Below are 25,890 nucleotides of genomic sequence, written 5' to 3' on the forward strand. Positions count from 1 at the left end.
AGAGACCTTCAATGCAGCTTCTTAGTGAATGCTCAGGGCAGGAGGTTTTCCATGGAGACTCCATACCAGAAAAATCATGTGGATTAGAAACTCATGTAGATTAGATGTCTAAGTTGACTAATTGTAGTAGTTGCAAAAATGTCCACAATATTTTTTCCCTTTCTTTTATCTGTGCCCTTTGATAGTACCCTTCCAACACTGACTCTGAGTTTGACCTTGTAATTTGCTTTAGCCAATGAGACAGGAGCAAACACGTAACAGGCAGGGAGTTAAAGAATACTTGGCTATCAGTACTTGCTCTCTGGCTGCTCCTGAAACCCTGAGCTACCCTGTGAATGATACCCTGAGCTAGCCTGCTGGACTATGACAGACATGTGGCCTAGTATCTCCCTGTGTCCAGCCAACAGTCAGCCAACCCCAAAAGCAGAGCTACCTAGCTGACCAGCAAGAGATCACAGAAGCACCTGTAAGTCCAGATGAGAGCAGCAGCAGAAGGACATATAGAAGTGAACTAAATAGATAGTTATTTAATTAAACCTTAAGTTTTTGGGTCATTTGATATGCAGCAATAGATAACTGATACGCTGGTGTAGGCTCTTTCACTGCTTAAACTTAATGGAAATTCAGAGAACATTAAATATTTGGTCTCCAGTCTTGGAAGATATTTAAGCAGGAGCATCATGGTAGCTTCAAGAGAATGGAAAAACAAAAAAGCCTTCTCAGTCTTTTTTTTTTTTTTTTTTTTTGGCCTTCTCAGTCTTGAGAAAAAAAGAATGGGCTCAGTTTTCATCGTTTTGGGTTGGTAGACGTCAAGGTTGGATTCAAGACCCCTAGAGAAGTGTTAGGCTAGAATTGGAGATCTGTATGGAAAGGAAAGCTGAAGTTGTGGAATAGGACGAGAATGCAGAGAAATTAAAAAGGACAGGATTGTATTGTGGGAACTGAGACTGAGAACTGCAAAAAGGTGTGAGTGGTCAGCAAAACCAATTGCTAGAAAGGGTGAACATGACACTAAATGACTAGTAATTTAAGTGAAATTTATAGTTTACGAAATTCACTTACATACATCTCATTTCAATTCTGTGGGATAGAGAGGGTCAAGATCATTATTATGCCCATTTCATAGAAGACAAAACAGGCATAGAGCCATTATGTGCTTTACGAATATCACCTGTTTGGTGACATGGCAAATCTCAGGTGTCTTAAAATCCATTCTATTTTCACCTATTAGAGACCACTAGTACTGTAGTTAAATCTGTCAATAGGAAAGTCATTAACAACATTTAAGGAAGTGGTTTCAGGAGAGCTGGGAGTGGGGAACATTGTAGCTGGGTGGGAGCGATATCTCATGGAGAGAATATACGAGGATATGGGAGGTGAGGAACAGAATTCCACTGAATGGCAGGAGAATGACTTGATAGGAACTTGAGGGATGACAGGTTTGAAAGGAGGATAAGCATGACAAACAAGGTTGTAGATGGAATGGAAGGAGTCAGTGGAGAGGGAGAAGAAGAAGATGAAAGCAAGAGAGAAAATTTAAAAATAGGGGAAAAAATAAATAAATAAAAGAAAAAATGAAATGAGAGAAATATTTTGAAAAAGCAGTTCCTGAAGGAGTAGATGCCACTATCTAGAGAACAGGTGAAAAAAGGACTTAGACTCAGGAGAGGCTGAGAGCCTGGTAGGAAAGAAATGACAGTGAGAGATTTTGAGGTGGAGAAGAAGGAAGGTGAGTCAGTTCACATCCGAATCTTCAAATCCTGAGATCATTTTCACTCCAAGAAGAACAGTTTGCCTTCTTAGGAAGCACCTGACATGGATCTGCCTTTATAATGAGACAACTGAAAGATTTCTGGAATTGCCTTTGTAAAGCATGTTGTCATTCCTGGGCAGAAATATTTAATTCTGTGATGGAAAGAAATTTACTGGGATAAGCACACTGCATGACTACTGTGTGTGTGTGTGTGTGTATGAGAAAGGAGTTCTGGGACCTGGGAAACTGGGCTCATGGTGTAAGGGCACTAAAGTACACTAGTTATTCACTGCTCTGCCTTGAATCCAGCATTGGCCTAAGAAGTGGAGCAGATGCCCTCTTACATGGAGGAGATCCTAATTAAAGAGTACCTTCCTACCCAGATCCTGGAAATTTACCATCAGGACTCCCTTCCAATGACTCAAGGCTTCTAATTGCTGCTTTAAGACAGATGTTTCTGGGAGGAATAACCTACCAACCCTTAGGGTTTGGTAGACTTCCTGAGAGCAAGTATTGTTACATGATGAGGATGAGGAGAGTTGGGACAGAACTCTCCCAAGCCCACGACACTCCTCACATGATACTGCAAGAGGTTCTGGGGATGCTCCTAAATCTCTCACCATCCTAATCACTCACCTGCTGTCTCAAGGTGCCTCTGCAAGCTGCCTAGTACATCATCAGTGCTCAAAAATACATGGATGAATGAATGGCTTCCCAACTGGTCTCTGCTGACAAGCTGGGCCCCCTGCAACCCATTCGTCAGCATGCTGGCATCCTAGTGATATTTCTAAAGCCCAGGTTTGGTCTATGTAGAGTCCTTCATGACTCTTTGTTTCTTACGGGATTGAATTCAAATCACTTAGCTTGGAATACAAGATCTTTCATGTATGGTCCTTTATGTTGGACTATATGAGGTCCAACTCCTGCAGAGTTTCCCCTTCCCAATCTGGCAGCCCACACAAAACCCAAGTGTACAGGTACATATTGGCATACCCCCTGTAGACTCACTACAGCCATATTGAACTTCTAGATCCATAAACACCTGAGATGTTTTAAACTGTACCTTGCCTGAGTTGTTTCTTCTTGGAACACTACCTACTTCATCCTGTGTCTTCCTAATAAACATATAGAGTCAAATTAAATGACTCCTCCTCAATGAAGCCTTCCACGAGCTCCTTCATCAAGGTACCAATCTCCTCTATGTACCTTCCTCGTATCTATCTCTGCTGCTATAGCACCTGACACAAATGAATGGCATTTATTTGTGAACATGACTAGATGATAATGTCCCTAGAGTGCAGGACCATTTAAACATTATTTCTTCATACCAGGAATCTATTACGTTCTTCTTCTTCTTTTTTTTTTTTTTTTTTTTTTTTGGTCAGAGCCTCCCTCTGTTGCCCAGGCTGGAGTGCAGTGCCACGATCTCGGCTCACTGCAACCTCCACCTCCCGGGTTCAAGTGATTCTCCCATCTCAGCCTCCCAAGTAGCTGGGATCACAGGTGCCTACCATCCTGCGCAGCTATTTTGTTTGTTTGTTTGTTTTGTTTTAGTAGAGACAGAGTTTCACCATGTTGTTCAGGCTGGTCTCAAACCCCTGGCCTCAAGTGATCCACCCGCCTTGGCCTCCAGAGTCTGGCTCTGTCCCCTGGGCGGGAGTGCAGTGGCGGGATCTCAGCTCACTGCAAGCTCCGCCTCCCGGGTTTACGCCATTCTCCTGCCTCAGCCTCCCGAGTAGCTGGGACTACAGGCGCCCGCCACCTCGCCTGGCTAGTTTTTTTGTATTTTTTAGTAAAGACGGGGTTTCACCGTGTTAGCCAGGATGGTCTCGATCTCCTGACCTCGTGATCCGCCCGTCTTGGCCTCCCAAAGTGCTGGGATTACAGGCTTGAGCCACCGTGCCCGGCCTACATTCTTAATAAATGTTTCATTGAGAGTTTAGGCAGTGACTGCTTAAGGACAAATTTCCTTCCTTTTCTCTTTTCCCAAGAATTGTCCTGGATATAGCATTAACTCAGTTACTTTCTTTGTAAAGCAAAATGTTATTACGACTATGAATCTTTTTTTAGATTGCTTAGTTAAGCATCTGGCTCCAGAGTGAAGCCCCGTAAAGGGCCATCCACTTCTGCTTTGCCCCTGGGAACGCCCTAAGCCTCATGTCCAGTGCCTGAGAAGATGCAGCAGGTACCTGCATTCTCCCTCCCCAGGGGTCTTGGGGCAGGAGGCAGCCTTTTTTGCTCTCATGAACATGCTCTGATATTTATTTGCCTCTGGCTTTTTGGAGGCAGGTGAATGAGGCCCACTGGAAGGATGCACGATGACTGTGAGGATCCTGCCCGTGACATCATTTCTGCTTCCCCTTTGCTTGTAGGCTTCTGTTTGCTATTTGCCAGAGATGTTTCCAGGTAGATTGCCCTGTAATCTAAGTTCAGCCTATTATCTGCTCCACAATCTAGTGAGTTTGTAGACACAACCATTTTCTAAAGTTGCCCAGCAAAGTGCTCCTAGAATGGAATCTCTGTCTTTGAAGAGGTTGATAAGTTTTCCATTCTCCTCTAGGGTCCCTGAGAAGCCGGTAGGCTGGCTTCCATGTTACCTACATGCTCTAGTGCCTCTTTAGGACATGTGGCAGAAATAAGGGTTTATTTGAAATATTTCTTCACAGGAAAAATACACTCTCTATCACACCGAAAGAGTTTGCATAAGTATTCTTAGGGGCCAGCCTAAGCAACGGAAAGCATTGTTCTGAGAGAAATTTAACTGCATTGCAGTTCCCAGATATTTAATACTTTAAAGAGGAAGTTCTAAAATTTAATAGTTGATTTTATTATTACTCTTTGGATGTAATTAACTAGGGATGCACTTTAAACTGCTTTATTCTGGCTATTGAAATGGATTTTATGGTTTACACTGGGGAAAAAAAAATTCTGTCAGACCATGGGCCTCTCCCTTGGTGCACATTATTAGAGTCTTTTTAGAGACAAGCAAGCAATTTTGCTGTCACTGGTCTTGTTCAAATAGAGTATGTTTATCTATGCAATACTCTTGGGAAAGGGTGTCAAAAAAGGATCACCAGTTAGCAGCTGACATAGCTCCTGCATACACGTTGAAAGAGCTCCTCAAATAGCAAATGAACACATATATTTCATTTTTTATGTGGCTGATAAAATGTTATATCATTAAGTCAAAAGAACATATTTGTCCCGTCTAAGTTGACTTTCGAACTAGCTTTCACTTCTAATACAAATGAGGGCCTTGCAGCTCAACAGAGGATGCTCTGCGGAAACCAAACAGCCGTTCAGGACTTGAGGGAAAGCAGTCTTTAAACATTGAGCACCAGTTCTTTAATGGGCTGTCAGCAAATCCCCAATTGGTTCTCAGGTATTTAAATACCAGTGGGCTACACAGAAACCAAGCCTTCCTGGATGTTTAGTTTAACTTGTGTATTTTTTTATTTCAAATACTGAATTCTCATCTAATTACTCTGTCAAATTAAAGTGTCCATTCACTTATGTATTCAAGAAATAAATATTGAACAACAAACAACAAATATATAGTAGGCGCCATTCTGGGCTCTTGCAAAAGGGCAGACAAAACAAACAAGATGCCTACCCTTAAGGAAGTTACAATTTGGTGAAGATGTTAAACAAACAAGCATGCAATGAACCTATCAGAAATGCTATGAAGAAAGAGGTTGTTAATTGGAGTTAGAGAGAACTAAGGCCTCAGCTTTTTCTTTTCTGTTTTTGAGACAGAGTTTTGTTCTTGTTGCCCAGGTTGGAGTGCAATGACACGATCTCGGCTCACTGCAACCTCCATCTCCCAGGTTCAAGCGATTTCTCCTGCCTCAGCCTCCCGAGCTGGGATTACAGGCATGCACCACTACACCCAGCTAATTTTGTATTTTTATTAGAGATGGGGTTTCACCATGTTGGCCAGGCTAGTCTTGAACTCCTGACTTCAGGTGATCCACCCACTTTGGCCTCCCAAAGTGCTGGGATTACAGGTGTGAGCCGCCACACCTGGCCAGCTTTTTCATCTACATAATGTAAATGATGATACCTACTTTAGAGTTTGAGAATTGAATGAAACTAGAGACTGCAGATAAGTTTCTTAATGTAGTGCTCCATTTGAGGTAAGATATAATTGACTGCATAGGGAGTATAAATGGCATATTTGTTATGACTTTAAAATTTGGTAAGAGTACTCCAGGACAGAAGTTCAGTCTTCACATTTTGAGATGCTGTTATAGAGACCAGGAACTAATCATTCTTGCCATTTATTTACAAAAGTAATCATGACAGTTTACCAATTAGTTTCTCCTAAAGTACAAAGTATTAATTTGGCATGATTAATCATTTTCTCATTCTTAAAATACAACTTGTTTTATCTACATTCAAGAATAATATTGATAAATTTAAAGTATATCAAAACAACAAACTAAAACCCAAGCTTTCTCCTTCCAGATGCATGTATGGAATCATGATGTGCGTACAGTCATCCCTCGGTATCTACAGGGGATTATTTACAGGACTGCCCTTGGACACCAAAATCCATGGATACTCAAGTTCCTTACATAAAATAGCATAGTATTTGTACATCACCTACACACATCCTCCCATATATACTTTAAATCATCTCTAGATTACTTATAATACCTAATTCAATGTAAATGCCATATAAATAGTTGTTACACTATATTTTTAATTTGTATTATATTTTATTGTTGTATTATTACTTTTTATTGTTTTTTCTTCTCAAATATTTTCCATTTGCAGCTGGTTGAACCTGAGGATGTGGAACTCTTGGATATAAAGGGCTGACTATAGTCTCCTTGTGTTTTGCTTACAAATTATTTCAGTTCCTTTGAATGGCATAGTCGTTTGGGGGGCCTTTTCAAGGAATCTTTCACAATGGAAACTCACTCTTTCACTCCAGCCTCAGTTTAGATTCTTTTATAAAGCATTTGATTCTTAGGGTTCTTTTTCACCCCCTGAAACCTGGAGAAATCCCTGACTTGGCATACCCTACTCCCTAGATGTGATGGTTACTTTTATGTGTCAACTTAGCTGGGCTAAGAGATGTCCAGACAGCTAGTAAAATGTTATTTCTGCATGTATCTGTATATTAATCCATTTTCATGCTGCTGATGAAGACATATCCAAGACTGGGTAATTTCTAAAGAAAAAGAGGTTTAATGGACTCACAGTTCCACATGACTGGGGAAGCCTCACAATCATAGCAGAAGGTGAAAGTCACATCTTGCAGAGCGGCAGACAAGTAGAATGGAAACCAAGCGAAAGGGGTTTCCCCTTATAAAACCATCAGATCTCGTGAGACTTATTCACTACCATGAGAACAGTATGGGGGAAACTGCCCCCATGAATCAACTATCTCCCACTGGGTCCCTCCCATCACACGTGGGAATTTTAGAGTTCCAATTCAAGATGAGATTTGGGTGGGGACACAGCCAAACCATGCCATTCTGTAAGGGTGTTTCTGGAAGAGCATAGCATTTGAACCAGTAGACTGAGTAAAGAAGGTCAGCTTCACCAATGTGGTAGGCATCAGCCAATCTGCTGAGGGCCCAAATAGAGCAAAAAGATAGAAGAAGGACAAATTCCGTCTCTCTGAGCTGTAACATCCAGCCATCTTCTGCTTTTCTCAGATATTGGTGCTCCTGCTTTTTTTTTGGCTTTCAGACTCAGATCAGGCCTTCACCATAGGCTTCCCTGGTTCTTGGGCCTTTGGACTTGGACTTCAGGCTTCAGATGGAATGACTGAATAATTATACCCCCAGCTTTCCTGGGTCTCCAGCTTTCAAAGAGTGGATCATGGAGACTTCTCAGCCTCCATAATCACATGAGCTGACTCCCATAATCTCTCTATCTCTCTCTCTATATATATATATGTATAAAATATATATGTAAATATATATGTAAAAATATGTATATATGTACATGCTCTAGTGCCTATATATGTGTATGCAATGTGTGTATGTGTGTGTGGTGTGTGTGTGTGTTTCCTTTTGGCTCTGTTTCTCTGGAGAATGCTAACTAAGACACTAGAGATTTGTTCACCATTTACTATGTGCCCCAATTATATTTAATTTAATCATCAAATAGCCCTGTGAGGTGGGTATTATCATTTGCATTTTTTAAAGATGAAGACACAGAAGCTCAAGGAGGTTAAGCAGCTTGCCCAGGGTTAAAAAGCTAAAAAGTCGCTTAGACAGAATTTGTACTTATCTCAATTACGTTAACCATTAATTGGGTGCCTGCTGTTTCAGACCTGTGCTGGGCTAGGTGGTGATGATATACCATTGAAGGAGACAGATGTGGAGGAAGCAGATGGTTAAATAAGTAACTAGAAGTGTGATGCTGCTGTGAGAGGAGACACAGAGGGGAGTAGGAGCATGTGACAAGGGGACCTATTGTTGGAGGCTTCTGTGCAGAACACCACTGAGATCCAAAGGGTGAGGTAGGTAAAAGGGTCTTGGAAGGATGTGGTCATAGGCTGGGGGAGAGGGTGGCCTAGGTGAATGGAACAGCATGTACAAAAGATCTAAGGCACAAAAGAACATGGTGTGTCTTCACCAAAAGAACTGCGGAAAGGTAATTGTATGTGGAGTTTCAAGACCAAGAGGGACTCACACATCCTCACGTCCTGGATGTGATGAAGGAGAGGATGAAGGAGAAGGGAAGGGACCAGGTCACATTGGGCCTGGAAGGCTTTCTTAGGCTTTGGACTTTATCCTAATCCCAACAAGAAGTCATTAGAGGACTTTAAGCTGGGAAGCAATTGAATCATATTTGAATATTTTTAAAGATTATGCTGACTACTTGTAGAGAATGGAGTGGGAAGGGGTACACCTAAGGAAGCAAGATGACTAATTATGAGTCTATTTCAATAGTCCAGGTAGAATATAATGGTATTTTGGACCAGGGTGGTGGTGGGGGAGATGGAAGTGAACACATTCTATAAATATTTAGTGGGTAGACCTATGGATGGAACACTTTAATTGTAAGTAGTAGAAACTGATTTAAAAGTACTGACTTACTGGCTTATATAACTGCAATATGTAGAGATGAGGCTGGGTTCAGGCAAAGCTCAGTAAACTCTCGAGGAGACTGCTTTCTGTTTGGCTCTCTGTTTTACCCTCTGCCATATATGTTTTATCTTAAAGGGACTTCCCCAATGCCCCATGCTCCCAATGTAGCTGCCCGTGGCTCCAAGGTTACATGCTTCTTTCTTTTCACCCTGTTTGAAAGAAAGCATCTTTGTTCCAGCATTCTCAGCAGAAGTCTCAAGTCTCACTCTAATTGGACCAATTTAAATCTCATGCACATTTCTGAGCAAATTATTGAAGCTAGAAAGATGGAATGCTCTGACTGACTTAGCTCAAGTCATGAGCTCTGCTTCTAGAGCTGTGGTGTTGGCTTTTTTGAAACCGTGGTTCCCCAGATTGGAAATGGAGATGGTTGAGAAGGCAGAAGGGAGGAGTGAATGCTGGAAATGAGCAAAGGTCTTTTCTCTTAATGGATTGAATGTCAGTCAGAGTTTAGGGAAAAGAAGGTCAAGGATGACTGTCTTCTAGTGGTATCTCTCATTGAGGAGGGGAGCAAGAGAACCAGCTTTATGAAGGAAGATAATGAGTTCTGTTGTGTTTGCAGGGCTGGAGAAAAAAATCCAAGGGGAGATGTCAACCAGGCAGTTGGATGGGTTAGCTGAAAGCTCAGAATGGAGGTCCTGGCTGAAGAGAGATTTGTGTGTTGTTGACTTACCTGATCCCAAAACTTGTGCTCTTAATTGGAGGCATATTTTACATTATTCTTAAGGACCGACCAGCAAAAAGATGAGACTACCTTCATGATGGTGGGGATTTGGCATTGTTGTGTGGAAGATTGCAAGGTAGTAGCTCCAAATGGACTGCAGTCTGGTCAATTGCCACAGCAAGTCTCAGCGGATGAGGGACATTTAATCACACAACTGTTATATGTCTCACTCACATATTATTTTAATGCTCACAATTATTACTTTCTCCATTTTATAGATGAGAAAGTTGAGTCATAAAAAGGTTACACCTGAGGTCATAGAGCTTGAAGAGTAGCACTGGGATTTGAACCAAGAAAGTCTGACCCTGGAGTCCATAGTCTTAATTTCTATACATACTGCTCCGCTCAGGAGGGAAATGGCTAAGATGGACATCAGTCAATCAGGTGTTTTTAAACACAAAGCCAAATGGTTGCTCTCATCTATTCGTAGTTCCTGCTGGGATGCTGGTCTCTGGGGTCTGAATTACTTTGAGGGATATGGCCCTAGAGGCGAGCATTCCTGTTTACAGTGATCATCTAGACCCCAGCATGGCAAGCAGGGGAAGAACCCTTCGTAGTCCAAGGTATGAAACCACTGAGCAAACCAGATGATACAAGTAACCACGAATGGGGTTTGTGATTGAGGATTCTGGGCCTCTGGAGCCTTCTCTTGCCCCATTCTTGCTAATTCTTCATCCTTTCTAAACCATTTTTGACAGCATGACAGAACTGGGGAAGGCAAAATGAGGTATATGGCCCTCTGACTTTTTCCTTAAGCAAAACAGAAATGATAGCTCTGTCCTGTCATTTTGTATTATCTGTGGCTCTTTGTTACCATTAGCATGGATAATTAAGAGCTGAGGATAAACCCTCTTTTTTGCTAAATTACTTCTTTTTATCCACTCATGTACAATATCCCTAACATTTTTCCCTTTTAATGAATGATATAAACAAGCAGGAGGAAAAAAATAATGCTCATAGCAAGCAATCCTGTGAATTCCCTACATTATTTAGTGAGAAGATTTTTTCTCCCTGAATCAGATGTTGATCATAATGGTCAAAATAATCCTTGGTACTTTCTCTAAGCTTACTCATTATCATTCAATATGTTCAACAGAATTATTAAATTTAAAATAATATGGTGCACCTGGTTGAGATGACGGTGAGAGATTTGGCTTCCTGTCTCTTCGTTAAGGATGAATTCAGCCCTAGGGTGTACTATGAACTTGGCAAATAGCATTATAATAGTGAGAGAATATTGCCTATTGGGTAGCAGGAGTTGATGATTAAATTTAAGTGTGTACTGTCCACATAAAACAAATAATGCATTTTTTAAAAACTTTTACTGTGAACATTCATCACTGGTGCTGAAGATGCACAGTTGCTAATTATTGTGTTTTTAACTTGTAACATACTGTAAATTTTGTATAATACTACTGTGACCTTATACAGAATAGAAAAGATGACAGGAGGCATATAATTATTGTATGGGGAAGAAATGCCTATAATTATCTACTATTTTTAGGAATAACGTGCATGGCCTCTTAATTTACATAAGCTTTAGACATTCACACATTTTCTGTCTTTGCTTGTGGATGATAAATTTTGCTCAAATGAAATCAGAAGACATACTGTTAGATGAGGAGTTAGCCAACTGCGAGCTTGGTTACAATGAACAACACAAGCTTTGGTGCCAGCTAAAAAAGGGAGCATTTATTTGGATGGAATTTGTTTAAGGCAAGACTCAAAACATTAAAAAAAAACAACAACAACAACACCATATTACTATATTGAGGCCTGATAACGTGTGATTATTTTTTAGAGAATTGGTTAAATTATCTTGTGGAAAAGCATTAACCTAACAAAGAGAAAACCTCTAGGATATTTATCACATGGAGGGTGATTATGACAGCATGTTCTTATTAGAGATGAATGTTTTGCACTCATTAAGGTTACCTCTTGAGTGCTCATGGGTGCAAAATGCTTTGCAGTGAAGTACTACAGTTCTACTGTCCTGTGAGCACTTGCTGTTACCTGGAGGGTTTAATTCCAAACTGAGGGGCTTCTCTAAAAGATCCAGCACTGGTGGAGCCTGCGTCAGAGCCATTGGGCAAATGGAAGGGACTGGGAGGTTTTCAAGTCCAACACTCCAGGGACACATCCGCAAGAATTGAGGGTGATGTCAAGAACCCTCTGGTTTCCTAGTGTGGAGTAGCAGGTAGGAAGGACAAGGATGGGCTTGGTCCCTGAGGATCTGCAAGTGAGCCCCACTTGAAGGAAATCAATACGTATGATTCTAAACTCAAACTGTAGGCAAACCTGAACTCAAGCTCCTCACTTTATTGGGGATTTTTCACTGTAAAAATAATTAAAACATGACTTCCTCCCAAGTAGAAGTTTTCCTGAAACACATAAGATTGTTTGTGTTTGTTTCGGTTTTTTTTTTTTTTTTTTTTTTTTTTAGAAAATGACTATAGCTTTTACTAGCTTATTGGAAATGACAAATATGCATTTACTTATTTATTTGTGAGACAGGGTCTTGCTTATTGTCCAGGCCAGAGTGCAGTGGTGCAATCACTAGGAGCCTCGACCTCCTAGGCTCAAGCAATCCTTTTGCCTCAGCCTCCCATGTAGTTGGGACCATAGGTGCATGCCGGTACATCTGACTAATTTTTAATTTTTTTTGTAGAGACAGAGTCTCACTTTGTTGGCCAGGCTAGTCTTGAATTCCTGGGCACAAGCGATCCACCTATCTCTGCCTCCCAAAGTGCTAGGATTACAGGTGTGAGCCACTATGCCAGGCCTATAATTATAATTTAAAAGATTGCATACAACTGTTTAAAAATAGCCTAAGAAACCAGCCTGGACACAAACACCTCATCTCTACAAAATACACAAGAAAATTAGCTGGGTGTGGTAACATGTACCTGGGGTCCCAGCTACTGGAGGCAAGGGCTGCTGAGGTGGAAGGATCGCTTGAGCCTGAGAAGTGGAGGTTGCGGTGAGGCAAGATGGCGCCACTGCACTGCAGCCTGGGTGACAGAGTGAAACCCTGTCTCAAAAACAAACAAAAAACAAACAAACAAGAAACAAAACAAAAATATCCTAAGAAAGATGTAGCTTCTCTCAAACCCCTCTTCCCTTCCCCAACATTTTAAAATCTAAGGCATGGCAGAAAAGCAAATTTAAATTCTTGGCTGATTGAGGCACAGCCAATTTTGGTTGATTGGGGTTTTAAGACGGCCATGTAAGAGATAATTTTAAGTGGTCAGTAGTCAGCAAGATACGTAGATATGCATCATATCCAAGGCCTCAGCGTGCGTATGCACCTTACATTTGGTTTGTTTGAATCAGGATTTGAAGAAGGTTTACCTATTGCATTGGGAGGTGTATATATATATACACATATATGTATATATATATTCCCCCCCACACCACCCCAAGACAGAGTCTCACCTTATTACCCAGGCTGGAGTGCTGTGGCATGATCTCGGCTCACTGCAACCTCTGCCTCCTGGGTTCAAGCAATTCTCCTGCCTCAGCCTCCTGAGTAGCTGGGATTTCAGGCAACTGTGATCACACCCAGCTAATTTTTGTCTTTTTGGTAGAGATGGGGTTTCACCATGTTGGCCAGGCTGGTCTCGAACTGCTAACCTCAAGTGATCTGCCTGCCTTGGCATTCCAAAATGCTGGGGTTACAGCGTGAGCCCCGCGTCTGGCTGGGAGGTGTATCTTTTGAGTCTCTTAATCTATAGGCTTGTCTTCCCATTCTTTTTTCCCCTTGTAATTTATTTGCTATAGAAACTTATTCATTTGTCCTGTAGAGTTTCCCACATACTAGATGCTATTTATTTTATCCTTGTGGTATCATTTAACAGATTTCTCTGTCATCTGTATTTCCTGTGGGCTAATAATCTTGATTAAGTTCAGATTTGGATTTTTGGCAAGATTACTTCATAGGTGGTATTGCATGCTTTTGTCAGGAGGCACATAACATCTGTCTCTCTTTTTGTGTCTCTTTTTTTGCGATGTTAGCAACAGTTGATTATCATAGCCTAAATCCATTATTTTTTTGAGAATTGCAAAATGGTGATAATTCTATCGTCTCATTCACATTTTTTAGCTAGACTACTTTGATGGTAAGAAACTTTCCTTCATCAACTATTTGGTTACCTAGGGTACAACTGGTTTGACCAAAGCTGTCTCCTCCTCCTGCAAACTTCTCCTCTTTTTGTGGTAAAATGCCTTGAATGTTGATGATAAAGACATCTTCATGGATTTTCAGTGAGATACTGGAGTGTAGAGATAAGCTTAGAATGTAGAGATCAGCTTAGAGATGTTGAAGTATAGAGATCAACTCAGCCCCTTCAAACTTTACATCATCTGCTCTTTTGAAACAGCAATGATAGGGCCAGGTGCAGTGGCTCATGCCTATAATCCCAGCACTTTGGGAGGCCAAGGCAGGTGGATCACTTCAGGTCAGGAGTTCAAGACTAGCCTGGCCAACATGACAAAACCCATCTCTACCAAAAATACAAAAATTAGCTGGGTGTGGTGGTGCACGCCTGTAATCCCAGCTACTTAGGAGGCTGAGCAGGGAGAATCGCTTGAACTTGGGAGGTGGAGGTTGCAGTGAACCGAGATCGTGCCACTGCACTCCAGCCTGAGTGACAGAATAAGACTCTATCTCACAAAAAAGAAAAAAAAAAAAAAAGAATTAATGTAATGTATGTTAAGTAAACCTTCAAGAAAAGATTTTTGTTATTTTTATGTAAAAATGCTTTGTTATTAGAAGTGCTATGCAAATTTATTATTATTAAAAGCAATGCTTCCCATGAACTGTATCTTCTTGGTGTTTGGAATTGTCTTCTGCTTCAAAGTGCTTTAGAAGTGATTAAAAAGATGAGATTGTGGGTTTAGTACTCACCAACTGAGGAGCAACACTGCTAGGATGCCAGTCTGGTTTGACTTGCTTCCTCTGGCCCTGGCGCTGGCTGAGTGCTGGCTAGGGGAGAGGCCCTGGATGAAAGATGTCCTGGCAGCAGGAGCACTAACACTCACTCTTGAGCCAGGAGGTAGGCGTTAATGTCTGTAGCTGGATTTCTAGCAGTGGAGATATTTAACACCCTCCCAGGATCCAGCAACCCTCTCTTTAAACCTAATTTGGCAAGTGAAAGAGAGAAAGAGTATTTCCAGTTGAACAGTTGAGAAAGTACATAAAGCTCTGTGCCATGAAGACAGAAGCCAGTTATTGGAGACTGAACACTATATGGAGAAGGAATCTTTTTTGATTGCATTGTCTAGAGAGTTACTCTGATGGGACTTTTCTTAGCAGATCTCACTCAATATGGGCCAGTGGGGCATGCTGGGAAAGTAGTGGCTCTAGGGCAGTGTAAGGATATATGAGGTTCAGGACAGGTTGGAAATCCACGTCTGAATGCAGCTGGAAATACAATACTGTGACTAGCATGGTTGTCTGAATGATTCTGTTCCCAGGAGGACCAGAAGTTCCCTGATGTGGGCTGTAGGGGAAAAGGACAAATGGGAGAACTCAGAGGAACCAGTCCCTCAGGCGAAAGAACAGGGAGTAAAGTGCCTCATCCAAGTTGCCCCGTGAAGCTGAGCCCAACCAGCTTGAGGTCAATTTGGAGGATGCTATGGTCATCCTAGGTACAAAGTTCATGGTAGAAGTCAGGTCACTCCAAGAATGAACAAAAGCTCCTCTTTTTTCAGGGTTTAACTGACGGCAATGGCGAATTTTGGTTTAGACTGAGCTTGAAATATGCTTGTTTTCTCTCCAAAGCTGAGGCCCATTTGCACAACAAGCAAAAAGACAAGGTAAATAACTTCTGTTTAGACTTTCCAAAGTCTGTTTCTCTAGATGACATCTCAAGAACTCTATGACATCACCTCACCTGGGAGTGAACCCAAACACTGAGGATCCTTTCAACATCAAAAAAGGGTCCCTTCTTTGAAATGTGATGACTCCCTAGGACGACTTTCTCATTTAAATTACATAGATATCAGAGGAGCCCAGGCCAGGAGGTGAAGCAGAGCAAACTCACACTCTTTGACTACAAAAGCAAATGCATATTTTTGATGAGCCTGCAGTGGCTGCCTTTGCATGCTTAGAACGACGTTTTCCTCCCTGTTTTGCCTACAAGGAATGTTGTAAGCAGGCATAAACAAATGCCTTCATTATTTATCCTAGTCTCACTGCACTAAATCTTTGTACATGGGAAATTTGCTATTTTGTTTGGCTGGCAATTGCTTAAGCTAATGGGCCATGAGAGTCTTTCTCAGGGTTGCATCTTGGGATTGTTCTAGTGCAAGTGAACACCCATTAGATTGAAAGTTGTTATAAAAATTGAAGCCATGGGATTGGGTAAAAACTTCTTCATCACCCTCACCTCTGGCACCTTGTAGCCCAGGTTCTACTGTGATTGGAAGAATAATTGGCCGGGCGTGATTGGCTCACACCTGCAACCCCAGCACTTTGGGAGGCCAAGGCGGGCGGATCACGAGGTCAGGAGATGGAGACCATCCTGGCCAACTTAGTGATACTCTGTCTCTACTAAAATCTGCAAAAATTAGCCAGGTGTGGTGGTGCGTGCCTGTAATCCCAGCTACTCAGGAGGCTGAGACAGGAGAATCACTTGAACCAGAGAGTTGGAGGTTGCAGTAAACCGAGATCACACCACAGCACTCCAGCCTGGTGATAGGGCTGTGGCCAAGTGTGTCAGAGAGCCCTGGATGAATGTCTTGCTGGAAACCAGACTAATGGGCAGTCTTCTCTCCAAGTTTTTTGTTTTGTTTTATTTCATATTTAGAATTATCCTTCCTAATACAGAAGAAATGGTATTGAACAGCAGGTTTTCCAAATAAAATCTCTGGTTTGGATGATTATTAAATACCTTGTTTTATGTCATGCTGAGAAAAAGTCATTCACTACTCTTTCTACTCTTCCTTTTCATGAAACTCCCAGAGACTCGGCTAGAGAACCAGATGGAGTGGACATCTAGCCATCTGTCCCCAAGCTGCAACTTTCCTGATTCTCTTTGCTTTCATCAATGAATGGCACCACCATTGTCCTAATGCAGGAATATGGATACCTATTTCTGAAGATTCATCCTTTGTTATTCCTCCCAAATATGGCTAGACCCTTTCACTTCTGGTTACAGTATCATATTTCAGGGTGCATTCAGATTCAATTTCCAACCTGTCCTGAACAACATATTAACATTACTCTACTACAGAGTAGTACAGAAGGCCTACAACCTCCATATGCATCTCAACTCCTCTTTCTGCCACTGCAGTGCAGTGCCCATGGCCTATAGTTACCTATGTGGGCTGAGTACTATGCTAAGTGTTTTATATGGGTCTTTTCATTTGATGCAAATAACTATGCTAAGAGGTAGGCACTCTTTTTGTACCAGGTGCAGTTTCCAGGTACTTTGCTCATGGTCACATAGCTAGAGGAACTGGGATTTGGATCAAGGTATTTGCATTTATCATTCCACTTCTTCACCCCTTCCTGTGTCCTTACCTTTTGCCATGTGACTTTGTGGTTCCCCTATGAAGAGGTGGAATCCATTTTCCCACCCCTTGATTCTAAGCTCAGCCATGTGACTTGCTTTGGCCAATGGAATGTTAATGGATGTGCTATAAACAGAAGCTTTAAAGGAATGCTTGCGTATTTCTGTTTGCACTCTTGTCCTCTCCTATGACCATCAAGAAAAACACGTCCAGACCAGCCCATTGGAGGATGAAAGACTCATTCATCAGATCTAAGTCATTCCAGTTGTCCCAGGCTTGGCTATCTATGGTCAGCTTACAACCAGCCAACCTTCAGACTTGTGAGACCAACCAAGACAGCAGAGCTGCCCAGCTGCCTAGCCTCCAAAATCCATTACATAATAATTTTCAATCATGTCATCTTTCTGCTAAAATCCAACCTATCAATCAGTTAATCAATCTACCCATCTTTTAATAATTGCATGTTGCCTAAAGATGAGGTACAGACTTTTGGGTTCCTGTCTGGCATGTAAAGACCTTAGAAGTAGCTGCTCCACCCTAAAAACAAGTAAAAATCTGACCAAGCTGAAAAATCAACAATTCGTTTTAGATCTGTCAGGAAGTGTTACAGGGTAAATCATTGCCCTTTAAACCAGGGAAACAGACAGACAGGTACAAAGAATGACAACTTACCAAAGTAGAAACCCACAAGCAGAAACTTATAGAAACCCATGCTGGAATATGAAAAGCTGAACTGAAACTGATTATACAAAAGCTCAGTGTGGACAAATCTGTGAATTAAAAACTCCAAGAAGCTCCTCAGACTTTTTTGAGTCTTACTGCCTGGAGCTCTACAATGTTCTCACAGTGAACATCTCCTCATGGTTCTGGCAGGGGTTGGAGAAAAAGTGGCCATCTGGAAGTATGCCAGAGCATTCTGTTCTCTTTAACAAGGCCTGCCCTCAAGAGAAATTATTTTACCAGAGCCTAACCTGTCAGGGGTTTCAACAGACTAACCAAACTGGGGACAGGGAAATACCCAAATCCATCCCCTTCTATCCACCCTGTCCCATCTAATACAGGGGGAAACTGAGAGTCACTTGTGAAGTTCACAACCTAGAGGCACAGGCTCACTATAAGACTAAGACCTAATCATAGTACTATAGAATCCTCCTCCTACTCCCCACCCCCACCAAACACCTTACTGCTATATCACTAAAGGTCTATTTAATGCAGTTCCTCTCATCTAGTATATTATGTCCAGCTTTCAAAAAAAAAAAAAAAAATTACAAGACATATAAAAAGGCAAGCAACAAAAACAACAAAAAACCCCAGCCCCACCCTCCATTAAAACCCCCCCCAAAACAACCCAACAAAACACTGTGTGAAGAGACACAGCAAGTGTCAGAACCAGACCCTCATGTGGCAGGATTGTTGACATTATTAGACCATAAATTTAAAACAACTACTACTAATGTGCTAAGGGGTCTGACAGAAAAAGTAGGCAACATGCAAGAACAGATAGATAAACAGAGAGATAGAAGTTCTAAGAAGATTTACAAAATGCTGGAGAACGAAAACACTGTAAGAGAAGTTAAGACTATTGTTAATGGGCTTACTAGTAGACTGAATACACTGAGAAAAGAATCTCTGAGCTTGATACTTGGAGATTAAACAATATATTTCTAAATAACTAATGGGCCAAGAGAAATTTTAAAATATTTTAATGAAATGAAATTAAATTTAAAATACATAAATGAAATTAAAATGAAAATACAACATATTAAAATTTGTGAGATGCAGTGAAAACAGCGCTTAGAGAAAAATTTATAGCATTGAATGTAGATATTAGAAAAGAAAAAGATCAACTACCTGTTGATCTTGGATTCTATGCTTTTTACCTGGGTGATGAAATAATATGTACCTCAAACCCCCACAACACACAATTTTTCTACAGAACCAACCTGCACATGTACCCCTGAAACTAAAATAAAAGCAAAAAAAAAAAAAAAAAAAAAAAAAAAGACAAAACCAGAAAGGTCTAAAATCAATCATCTAAGTGTCCACTTTAGATACTGGAAAAAACTTCAGAAGAGCATATTTAACCTAAAATAATCAGAAGAAAAGAAAACTGGAACAGAAATCAATGAAATTGAAAACAGGATATCAATAGAGAAAATCAACCAAATCAAAAACTGGTTCTTGCCGGGCGCGGTGGCTCAAGCCTGTAATCCCAGCACTTTGGGAGGCCGAGACGGGCGGATCACGAGGTCAGGAGATCGAGACCCTCCTGGCTAACACGGTGAAACCCCGTCTCTACTAAAAATACAAAAAATTAGCCGGGCGAGGTGGTGGGCGCCTGTGGTCCCAGCCACTCGGGAGGCTGAGGCAGGAGAATGGCGTGAACCCAGGAGGCAGAGGTTGCGGTGAGCTGAGATCCGGCCACTGCACTCTAGCCTGGGCGACAGAGCAAGACTCCGTCTCAAAAAAAAAAAAAAAAACTGGTTCTTTGAAAAGATCAATAGAATCAATAAGCCAGGCTAGAACAGGCTAACTAAGAAAAGAAGAGAAAGGGCACAAATTACTAATATTAGAAATGAAAGTGGGGAGACATCATTACAGATCCCATGGACATTAAAAGGATAATAAAGGAATACCACGAAAAACTCCATGCCCACAAATTTGATAACTTACATGAAATAGAATAATTCCTTGAATGATACAATATGCTAAAACTCACACAAGAGTAAACAGACAATCTGAATAGGCCTATACCTATTAAATTAAATCAATAATTAATAATGTACCCCAATGGGTCTAGATGACTTCATTAGTGAATTCTACCAAACATTTGAGGAAAAATTATGCCACTTCTCTACAACCTCTTTCAGAAGATAGAAGCAGATGGAACACTTTGTAACACATTCTATAAGGTCTGCATTATTCTACTACCAAAATCAGAAAAGGACATTATGAGAAAGGAAGACTACAGACAGTATCTCTCAGGAATATAGATGTAAAATCCTCAACAAAATATTAACAAAATGTTAGCAAAATGGAATCCAATAATGTATGAAAGAATTACATATCATGACCAAGTGAGATTTATCCTAGGTATGCAAGACTGGTTCAACATTTGAAAATCAATTAATATAATCCATCACATCAACAAACTAAAAAAGGAAAATTACTTGATAACAACAATAGATGTGGAAAAAACATTTGAGAAAATCCAGTAACAATTCATGATAAATTGATCAGACTAGGAATAGAGGGTAACTTCCTCAACTTAATAAAGAATATTTATAAAAAACCTACAGCTAACATCATACTTAATGGGAAGAAACTAGAAGCTTTCCCACTAAGATTAGGAACAAAGCAAAGGTATCCCCAATCATCCCTGCTTTCCAACATTGCACTGGAAGTCCTAGCTAGTGCAATAAAACAGGGAAAGAAAATTAAATATATACAGATTGGGAAGGAAGAAATAAAACTACCTTGCTTGCAGATTACATGATTGTTTATGTAGAAAATCCAAAAGAATAGACCCAAAAAACCCCCAGACTCCTAGAACTATTAAGTTGGTGCAAAAACTACATGGCAGAAACCACAATTACTTTTGCACTAACCTGATAATAAGTATTGCAGTAAGGTTGCAGGATACTAGGTTAATATACAAAAGTCAATTGCCTTTCTATATACTGGTAATGAAATGGTGGACTTTGAAATTATAAACATAATACCATTTACATTAGCAGCCCCAGAATGAAATCTAACAAAATACGTACAAGATTTATATAAGAAAAACTATAAAACTGATGAAATAAATTAAAGAACTAAACAAATGGAGAGATATTCCATGTTCATGAATAGAAAGACGAATATTGTCAACATGTCAGTTCTTCCCAACATTATCTATAAATTCAGTGCAAACCCAATCAACATTCTAGCAGTTTGTCAATATGGTTATTGACAAACTGACTCTACAGGAGAGGCATAAGACTCAGAATATCCAACACAGTATTGAAAGAGAAGAACAAAGTTAGAAGACTAACACTACCTGACTTCAAGGCTTACCATAAAGCTACAGTGTGGTATTGGTGAAAGAATAGGCAAATAAATCAATGGAACAGAATAGAGAGCCCAGAAATAGACCCATAGAAATACAATCAACTGATCTTTGACAACTGATCTTTGACAAGGTCAATACAATGGAGAAAAGATGGCCTTTTTGGGAACTACTAAACATCCACATGCAAAAAAAAAAAAAAAAAGAATCTAGACACAGACCTTACACCCTTCACAAAAATCAGCTCACAGACCCAAACATAAAGCACAAAACTATACAACTCTTAGAATGTCATAAATTTGTTAAACATAGTTGCTGCATTGGCATTCATTTTGAGGCCTGCCATAAGTTCTTTGAAACCCAGTTGTACCCTGTCACCTTTGGCCTCATTAAAACTTTTTCTATGTGGTTATTGTCAATATAACCCACTTGTTCCTCATCTCATGAACCCAAAACCCAACACATCCCATAGCTGCTGATTGTGATGTTAATACCTAATTGTCAACACCAGAATTATGTGAAAAAGTCCCCTACTTTGCATGTTTGTTTGTTTTTGAGACAGAGTCTCACTATATCACCCAGGTTGGAGTGCAGTGGTGTGACTATGTCTCACTGCAGCCTCAAACTCTTAGGCTCAAGCGATCCTCCCGCCTCAGCCTCCTGAGTAGCTGGGACCACAGGAGCACACTACTGTGCCTGGCTAATTTCTGTATTTTTTTTGTTGAGACAGGGCTTTGCCAGTGTTTCCTAGGCTGGTCACACTCCTGAGTTCGAGCAATCCACCCACCTTGGCCTCCTAAAATGTTGAGATTACAGGTATGAGCCACCACACACAACCTGCCTATGTTTTCTTTAAAGTAGCCAATTCACAACTCCCATGGGAAAGCCTAAGGAATAGTGCCCATGGACCTTAATAAGGGCATAGTCCCACAGATCTTCTTTCTCTCTCACTCTCCACCTGATGGTTGAGCTCCCTACTGCCTCCAGATTTCCTGATGATCTCCTATCAGCACTCTAATCTCTCTGGTACCTGTAAGTAACTCATTTCTTCTATTTTATGCATTCTGGTTTCACTTCCTCATTGTGCTTCACCTGACACAAGCACCTGAATCTAACTTTCCTCCTGGTCAGCCCTCTCCTAGAGAGTGGCTATCTTGACTTATTACTACTCTCAAGAGAGAGAGCTCAGGATCAGATTAGAAAAAAATCACAACGTAGAAGATAACATGGGACAAAATATAGATGACCTTGGGTTTGGCAATGACTTTTTCCATATAATACCAAAGCCATGATACATGCAAGAGATAATTAATAAGCTAGACTTTATTAAAATTAAAAATGTCAGCTGGGTGCGGTGGCTCACGCCTGTAATCCCAGCCCTTTGGGAGACCGAGGTGGGTGGATCATGAGGTCAAGAGATCGAGACCATCCTGGCCAATGCGGTGAAACCTGGTCTCTACTAAAAATACAAAAATTAGCTGGGCATGGTGGCAGGCACCTGTAATCCCAGCTATTCAGGAGGCTGAGGCAGGAGCATCGCTTGAACCCGGGAGACAGAGTTTGCAGTGAGCTAAGATTGCGCCACTGCACTCCAGCCTCTGTCTCACAAATAAATAAACAAATAAAAATTTTTTAAAAAGCCAACAATGGGAAAATGAACAACTTAATTTGAAAATGGACAAAACACTTGAACAGACACCTAGCCAAAGAAGATACACAGATGACAGATAAGCAAAAGAAAAGATGCTCCATATCGCATGTCATTGAGGAAATGCAAACTTAAACAACAATGAGATACCACTACATGCCTATTGGAATAGCCAAAATCTGGAACACTGACAACACCAAATGCTGGCAAGGATATAGAACAATGGGAGTTCTCATTCATTGCAGGTGGGGATGCAAAACGATACAGCCATTTGGAAGACAGCCTGATAAACATACTTCTACCACACGATCCAGCCATTGAGTTCCTTGGTGTTTACTAAAAGAAATTGAAATTACCTTTACACAAAAATCTGCACATAGATATTTATAGTAGCCTTATTCATAATTGCCAAAACATGAAAGCAACAAGTTGTCCCTCAGTAGGTGAATGGATAAACTGTGGTACATCCAGACAATGGAATATTATTCAGCATTAAAGGAAATGATTATCAAGCCATGAAATGACATGGAGGTACCTTAAATGAATATTACTAAATGAAAGAAGTCAATCTGAAAGGTTACATATTGCATAATTCCAGCTATATGACATTCTGAAAAAGGCCAAACTGTGGATACAGTATAGAGGTCTCAGTGGTTGCCAGGAGTTGGAGAGAGGGAGGAATGAATAGGGGAAGCATGGAGGGTTTTCAGGGCTGTGAAATTATTCTGTAGGACATTATAATGGTGGATGCATATCATTGTACATTTGTCCAAATCCATAGAATGTACCACATCAAGAGTGAACCCTAATGCAAACTATGGACTTTGGATGATAATGATGTGTCCGTGGAGATTGATCAGTGTTAACAAATGTACCACCCAGGTGTGGGATGTTGAGAATGGGGGCGGCTGGCTGTGTGTATGTGAGGTCAGGGAGCCTATGGGAACTCTCTATACTTTCTACCTCAATTTTGCTATGACCTTCAAACTGCTTTACAAAATAAAGTTTATTTAAAAGGGAGGCAAGGGGAAACAAATAAAACAAATCACTAACGATGACAGCAACAAGAATGAGATTAAGTACAGATCCTAAGCCTTGACGGAGCAGCCCTGGAAACCTTGCTTTCTCAAAGTCCCATCACAAACCTCTGCTCTAGCCTAAGCAGCCTATTTAAGGTCCCCCAAATATCCCTTGTCCTTTCCCAGCATCTTCGCTGTTCACTATGTCCTCTTCCCCCACCCCCACCCTGCCACTCAACCACATTCATCAGCATCAGTGTTGGTTCTACCCACTCTGGGAAACCTTCTTAACTCATCCCCTCTAGAAGGGATGTCTCCAGCCTCTGCACTCCCCTGCACCTAGGCCAGTCATCTGGCTCTTAGTGTTGGCCACCCTGTGGAGTTAGGTAGAGCGTATGGTTTTTATGGATGTGTAGTAGTTCTCTAGTGTGTAAATTCTTTCAGAACATGTATTTTGTTGTATGATTTGTGTCATTGCCCTCAGACTTGCTCATATTTAATTCAAGGATTAAATCAAAGTATCAAAACTTACATTAAAATTTCAAAGCAATAAGTGGCCACAAAGCTTCCATTCTGGAAGATGCATCTCACAGTCCCTCGGGATGCATCTCACAGTCCCTCGGTGTCATAGTGTCACTGGTGGGAATGACTCCAAAGCAGCATTCAGAGCCACCTTCTGGGCTCCAAGGTGGTGAGCCCCTGGGAGTTACTGTTCCTGCCTCCATAGTGAAGACCTCAGGCTCTTCGGGATTTTCTAAGGGGATCGTTTTAGTCTGTAAAACCTTACATGGCTTACTACCTGAGGAGCCACCCCTCTGTATGCTCACCCTGGGAAGAGTGAGATGAATTCACTTCCAAGACTAATGATCTGAGAGTCTTTTCCTGGGGCAGCAGGCTCTCCGATCTGGCAGTTGTCCGCTTCCCCTGGAGCTCTGCTGCAGTGATTTGCAACTAGGCAGATTTGATGGTGGGGGTGGGAGAGAGCATGCAGAAGCGCCCCCATTGACCTCATGTCCCCTTCCCCACCTAGTCTCAATCACACCCACACTGACTGAGAACCATGGCTCCAACAGTTAAGCCTTTAAGGTGAGGGAACACTGTTTTCTCAAGTAGGCATGTTCTGCTAGAAATACCAGATCCTTTTCAGTGTACCTTAATTATACAAATATTTCAGGTGAAAGGTACTTTGTCCTTGCCCCAAATTACCTGAGCCATGATCTCAATCTGATCATTTTATTTTAATAGCCCCAACCTTAGAATGTTCAAATCCACCTTATTCTGTAGAGAAGTCCATGTGTCCAAGGAAACTCCATGTTTCTTTGTCTGTCCCTGTGAGTCTGAATAATTAAACAGGATTTTGATGGCGTGTGTGCCATGTGCATTTATTGTGCACACAGGTAGATACGTGCATAACATACTAATTGAATTATTTTAAAAACATAAATATTTTGCCAGGTTACAGAAACACACACTAAATATCTAAATCTACAAACTGCTGACAAACAGCACCTTTTTTTAACAAAAGAGAGCAGTTTAATAACAGTGTTAGAAAGCTGGCAATATGTTTGTTAAAATCTTTAATTAGGGACAGGCTTTCCCAGAGGCCTCTGAAGGCAAAAGGTGTAAATGGAGAAACTGTCCCAGCCTGCATGCTCCACGGTGGCTGTGTTCCGAGCACAGATGGGCTGGTGAGGAAACTGTGAATGGACAAATGATAACAGACTACTCTGTAATTCCAACATCAGCTCATTAGCAATCTGTCAGAGATTTTAATATTTATACGGATAAAAATGCAGAAATCACACGATCGTTACGCGACAGTGTGTGTGTCTCACTGAAAAGGCCATTATCAACGGATTGGCATAATGGCTATTAATAAAACAAAAATGTCGCGGGAAGCACAGGCATTTGGATGCTTTGTGCTCTTGTTAGAAAATGACGATTTTGTGTGCTTTTAAGCCATCACAGGAAGCTGAGATAACAATGGTTTCATGATGGAAATCATTAATAAATAAACAACCAGGCCAGCGTGGTGGAAAATGTGAAGGACATGAAGCCATACCAGTTTCCA

Source organism: Piliocolobus tephrosceles, chromosome 1, assembly GCF_002776525.5.
Source record: "Piliocolobus tephrosceles isolate RC106 chromosome 1, ASM277652v3, whole genome shotgun sequence".
In the NCBI taxonomy this organism is placed as follows: domain Eukaryota; kingdom Metazoa; phylum Chordata; class Mammalia; order Primates; family Cercopithecidae; genus Piliocolobus; species Piliocolobus tephrosceles.